Here is a 6340-nt window from a genome sequence, read left to right as displayed (position 1 = left end):
AGTCCTTCTCTCTGACTGCCTATTCATCTGAGTGGTCAGTTTGCTCAACAGGGACCAGGATTCCCCTGCCCACCTCCTCCCCATCTTCCTGTTGCCCAGTGATACTATGGGTTGCCCTGAGAAGCAGAGTGATTGATACAAGGGCCTCCTCCACTGCCCAAACCTCTTTCCCTGCCAGGCGCCTTCGAGCAGGACCCTGAGGCTCCCTACATGGCAAGAGTGAATGGCAGGTTATACGATATGCCGTGGTGTCCCACCTGTTATTTTCACCACCTACCCTGAACCTTCCACTGCAAAAGCTGTGACATTTGTGTGGAGGTGATTGCTACTCCTCCCTGTCTATTCACCAACCTATCTCCTGGCACCTGGCCAGGATCAGGAACCTCACATCATGAGTGGGCCAGGTGGGGGTATAAGACCATGTTCCCAGAGTGCTTCAAGTGGCTCTCAGCCACTGTTGGTCACTTATATATGTCATCACCTGTGTGTCTGCACCTGTCCAGGGAGGCTGGCCTTGTTTGCACAGGTGTTGATATGCAAAGGGCATCACAACTGTGCTGGGCCTTGTGAAGTCACGGGGAGGAAAAGCAGTGACTGTCCCCTCCCCTGGCTTGTTGATAGTAGATCCCCAGCTCTTTAGGCTGACTGCTGCCATGTCCTGGGGATCTTTGCCTGTCTTGGTCTGGGTGTCCCAGTTGGAGGGTTTCCTGGATTCTGAGTGCCTTTCTATGATGTGCACACCCTGCTCTTGTTCACAACTGCAGATGGCTGGTTGGGCAAGGGTGTTTTTTTCATCCTCATCCAGTGTCTGAGAAAACGGAGGCCCAGAGATGTTCTATCCTGCTCCAAGTGATACCAGGCAGGTCTTGTCTCTAAAGACCTCACTAAGGACAGGTGAACTGATGAGCTATGGGGCTAACTGTGCTCTACCCATGGAAATGCCAGGTTCTCCCTGAGAAGGGAACCTGTGTGTAGGGCCAAGAGCAGGCAGCCTAGAGGGCTGAATTGGCATATGCCTCAAGATTAGGTGGTAATGGAGGCCAGTCCAGACAGATCCTCAGTCCTGCCTCCTCTCCCCTAGGAGTTCGACCACCATTGCAGGTGGGTGAATAACTGTGTGGGGCACCGAAACATCCGGCTCTTCCTGCTACTCCTCCTGTGCCTGTGCCTCTACCTGGGTGCTGTGTTGACCACCTGCGTGGTTTTCATCATGCACAGGAGGCACATGGCATTCCTGGACTCTACCATGACATATCCACACAGTCCCCAAGACCCACCCTGAGAAGAGCTGCTTGTGGTGGGGAAGGAGGGGCAAACAGCCAAGGAGGGACAGAGGAGACCAAGGGCAGGGCTAGAGGGAGAAGTCATGTGGGAGGACTTGTGAAGGAGATGTGGAAGGCCAGTGATATAGGCCGGGTAGGATGCCTGTAGAGGTAAGAATCTAGGGGGGGGGGCACAGAATAGGGTAATAAAAGTTGAAAAGGGACATGTGGGTGGACAGTGTGGTGGAGTAAGGTTTCACTTGGGTGTAGCATCATGTGTTGAATAGGCTATCTTTTCTCCAGTGAATATTTTTGGCACCCTTGTCTAGTATGTGATAACTGTATGTATCGGGGTTTGTCTCTGTGTCCTCTATTCTGTACCATTGATCTACAAGTTTATTTTGGTGCTAATACCATGCCATTTTAAGTACTAAAGTTCTGTAGTATAGTTTAAAGTCTGGTATTGTATGCCTCCTGCTTCAATTTTCTTGCTAAGGATTGCTTTATCTATTCTGTGTCTCTCATTTTTCCAAATAAATTTTATGATTGCTTTTCCTATTTCTATGAAGAATGTCATTGGGATTTTCATAGGAATTGCATTAAATCTGTATAACACTTTTTGGTAGTATGGCCATTTTGACAATATTAATTCTGCCTATACAGGAACATGGGAGATCTTTCCATCTTCTGAGGTTTTCTTCAAATTCTTTCTTTAGTGTTTTGTAGTTTTCATTGTAGAGGTCTTTCACCTCTTTTGTTAGATTGATTTCCAGGTATTTTATTTTTTGAGGCTATTGTGAATGGAGTAGTTTTTCTAATTCCTCCTTCAGTGAACTCATTGTTGACATATAAGAATGCATTTGATTTATGGGTGTTGATTTGATATCCTGCTACTTGGCTGAATTCATTTATTAGTTCTAGAAGTTGTCTGTTGGAATTTTTTGGATCTTCTAGATATAGAATCATGTTATCAGCAAATAGTGATAGTTTGAGTTCTTTTTTTTTTCTATTTCTATCCATTTAATTTATCTCTTTTGTTAATTGCTCTGGCTAGAGTTTCAAAGATGATGTTGAATAGAAGTGGTAAAAGAGAACATTCTTGTTCCAGTTTTTAGCAGGAATACTTTCAATTTTTCTCCATTTAGAATGATGCTGGTCTTGGGTTCAGCATATATAGCTTTTACAATGTTGAAGTGTGTTCCTACTATCCCTGGGTTTTCTAGCATTTTGAACATGAAGGTGTGCTGTATTTTGTCAAATCCTTTTTCCGATTGCTCCTGTGAAATAATATGCATTCAATGAATAATGGGATTCTAATTGGGTAATACACATATAAGTGTATTACCCAATTGATAATCTCATTTGACAGTTCATCTAGATGTCTCCTCCACTAGACTGTAAATGATGAGAGACTAAACCTATTTTCAACACACCATTTTAGTGAAATGGACCTAGCACCATGTCTGGACCTAGTGTTTCCTTCATATTTTTCAACAGATAATGTTGCTTAATTTTGCCTTCAAAGGATTTCTTGAAAATTTTATCTACATTTTAGCAATAAATGTAAAATGATGAAAAATATCAGTAGACCCAGGTTAAAGATGTAATCCTCCTGTGCCCCAGCTTTCTGATTCTTAGCCAGGGGATTTAAGGGTTAATCATCCATGACACTTTCACCAACTGGTTGAAATAATTTGGGGTAGGTGGGCTAAGGATTATGAAGTTAAGCATGTGCTCTTAAGGAAAGAGTCAAGTTCAGAGTGGCTGTATCCATGCTGATCACATATGCTCCCATGGTCACCCAGCTGAGAGGATGGGGGACCAAGGCAAAATCACAAATCTCCAATGTTTTACATGAATGTCTTTTTAAAAGTATATCCTTGAAAGAGGGTCTCAGTGTTTTGCTCAGACTTGCCTCCAACTCCTAAACTCAACTGATCCTTCTGCCTCAACTTCCAAAGTAGCTGGGACTACAGGTATGTGAACCTGCATATCCAGCTTCTCACAACTAATTTTTGAGCTCACAAGCTCTGTAAGTCCAATACAACTCAAGCAATTTATTTATAAATAATTGCTTTTCTCTTGCACTTAATGATTTTTCAATTAAATTCAGCAGCATATTCTGAAATAAAATACGACCTTAAGAACATGCTGGTTGTGCTCAGTACACAGGTGTTTTGTTCACCACTCACTGTTTTCACTCTTGCTGCTGGGATTGAACACAGAGCCTCTTGCATGATAGGCAAGCAGTCTGCCACTGAGCTACATCTCTGCATACACACACACACACACACACACACACACACACACAGAGTTTCTTTTTTCTTTTTTCTTTTGGGGGCTAAAATGGATCTCTACTCTTTGTTTTTACAATGGCTGTATAATCAATTAATCAATTAGTAATAGTATAATAATTAAAAACTAAGTTTCCACATATAAGTGTATTACTCATAGGAAAAAAAAAACACCAAAGTGCTAAGCTTCACAGAACATTACTGAATTGTTGAATATTTTTTAACTTATAGCAGCTATACAGCCTCTCAAAAGTCATTAGTGTTAAGGAGAGATTACAATAAATCACTGAGTCAATCTTAAACCAGGAGATGGAAACTTTATTCACCAGCCAGCATTCCGGATCCACCATCTGGTGGGCCAAAAGGTAGGCTACAAGTGTACACAATTTGGCTCCCTCCCAGGGTTTTAGTACACTATTTTATAGTCCAAAACCATATTAAGGCATAAGTGGCTGTTGCTATGATCCAAAACCATAAACAAATGTCCTGAGATCTAAAATCATAAGCAGAAAAGGGAGTGGGCCAAAATATCCCTAGGTGAGTACAATTTAAAGAATGGTTACTAACATCTACACCATCAATCTCAGACATTGTCTAAGAAAAAATAGGAACCAAAGAGAGAACACTTTTACATTGTATAAGAATTGCCATTTTGTGTTGCTAAACATGCTATGCTCAGCAACTGTTGATGGGTACAGAGGCGGGGCTTTCCATGGGGAAAGCATTTCTTACATGATGTGGAGTCTCAGGGCAAGATGGAGTCTGTTTGGTCATTGCCCAGATAGCCTGGCTCATAACATTAGGACCCAGAGTTAAATTTTGAAATCCCAAAATGGTCAATGGTAGATAAATGACTTAGTGCACAGTTGCCAAACAGAACCAGATCTTCTTTGTCAGAGACTAGTGAGGATTTTTCATGTCTTTATTATGTTCAAGTCAATGAGGATGGGTGGAAATTACTGATGCTTATCACCAAACTAGTCAAGTACGCATGTGTGTGTGTGCGCAGGGGATTACATAAAATATTTCTATGAAGCCACTCCCATACCTGTACTTTAGGTACAGAAATGTCTGATTAACTTTAAAAAGACAAAAGTAAAACAGAAATTAAAACACCAGTGTCTGATCTCAGTCAGTTCGGGCCAAACCTCTTTCCTGTCCTATCACCACAGACAGTTCACCAGCTAGGTAATGAAGCTGCAAAGCAGACATTCGTGTTTTTAGCTTTGCCCTGCTGTTGTGCAGGGACTCTGACCCAGGAAACAGATTTAGGGTATAGGCTCAAGGTCATAAACATGAACTTGTGAGCATGTATGTTGGAACTTTTTACCTCCTTTGGGACTGCGGCCATTATTGGGTGTTGGCTGAGGTGGCCTCATGGGTTCTTCCAGAGCATTTCCCTATAAGTGACCTAGCTGGATTGGTGAACACAGGCTTTTAGCCAGCACACGTGGGCTTTTGACCTTAGCCCCACCTGTTTAACCTGAAATCTGCCTAGGCCTCTAGTGTTAGTAACCTAACTGCCCCCTATTGGTTTCTTGATACTTTCTCTCCTTACTCCCTCCTTCTATCACTATATAACCTTGTCCCTGACACAATATAGTTGAGATTTGCTGCACCTTCATGGCAGACATAACTCCTGGCTCAGTGTGGTTTCTTCCCAATCTTGGGGTGGGGACTGGGCTGCAACCCTTACCCTGTCGCTCAGCCCCTTGAAGATGACAGGCTGGTCTTGCCTGTCTCCCATGTACCCTTGTCGCAGGGAGCAACACATGTACCCTCAACCCCTTATGTAACCTGTTGGCAGTGTGACTACTTTGTTTGAAGTGCATATAAAAAGGGCCTATGGAAATGGTTGTGAGGAGGGGCTAAAATGGAACTGGATAGGGGCTGAAGCTGAAGCTGGCTAATGGCTATGGATGCCTCTGAATAAAGGATGACCAATATTCCCACCATGTCTTACATCTTCTACCTGCTAAATCTGTTTCCTGGGTCTGAGCCCCTGCATGATAATTGGCATAGTTGGCAGGAGGTTCCACAGGTGAGAGATGCTTTAACCCTGGTGGACAGGAGGGACCTGTGGCTAATGAGCACCTTGTAGCACTCAGTTGCCAAGGTCCTATTAGCACAAATTCCTGTGTAGAGTTGGGATATGGTGAATAGGTCCCTTGTGAGCATAGAGAAGACTTCTGATTACCCTGCAGTAAATGTGGACCTGCTGGAACAGACTGTGAACTGAGCAGTGGTGCCCAGGTGCCAGCCCATGGCCAAGGACAAAGATAGCAGTGGTGGTGCCAGTGAGACAGAGTAACAGCCTGAGGAGCTGCATTCACAGCTGCTGGGGCCATGGGGTAAATGTGTCTTACAGCTTTACCAGAGACTGCCAAGAATAAGAAGTCACAAGATAAGGAAGAAGCCTTGAGAACCAGAGTATGATTGCCGGAAGAGGATGTGCCTACCTTGAAAATACCCCTCAGCCTCCCCCCTCATGCTGATGGAGTCCCAGTAGGAGGAGGAAGGTTAATGCCTGCAAGCCCAGCCAGTGGTCAAGGAGAAAAATCAAACAGTGCAGCTGATGGTCTGATGGGCAGCTGCCAGCAGGGCTGGCACAATAGTCAAGTTCACCTCATTCCAATAGTAGAGTTGGAGATGGTGGACTTGGGAAAATAATTTGGACAGAGGCCAAGAGAGGCCCTGGCCAATTTGTTGTTATGCCTGTGAGATGTAAAGGTGCTGCTGGCTGAGAAGGGCAAGACACCGCATGTGCTACATGTTGTGGATCTT

The sequence above is a fragment of the Marmota monax genome, unplaced genomic scaffold (genome assembly GCF_021218885.2).
Source record: "Marmota monax isolate L192 unplaced genomic scaffold, Marmota_monax_Labrador192_F-V1.1 WCK01_AAM20220418_F8-fsc00848, whole genome shotgun sequence".
NCBI classification, from domain to species: domain Eukaryota; kingdom Metazoa; phylum Chordata; class Mammalia; order Rodentia; family Sciuridae; genus Marmota; species Marmota monax.
Note: the sequence above shows the minus strand (reverse complement) of the source record.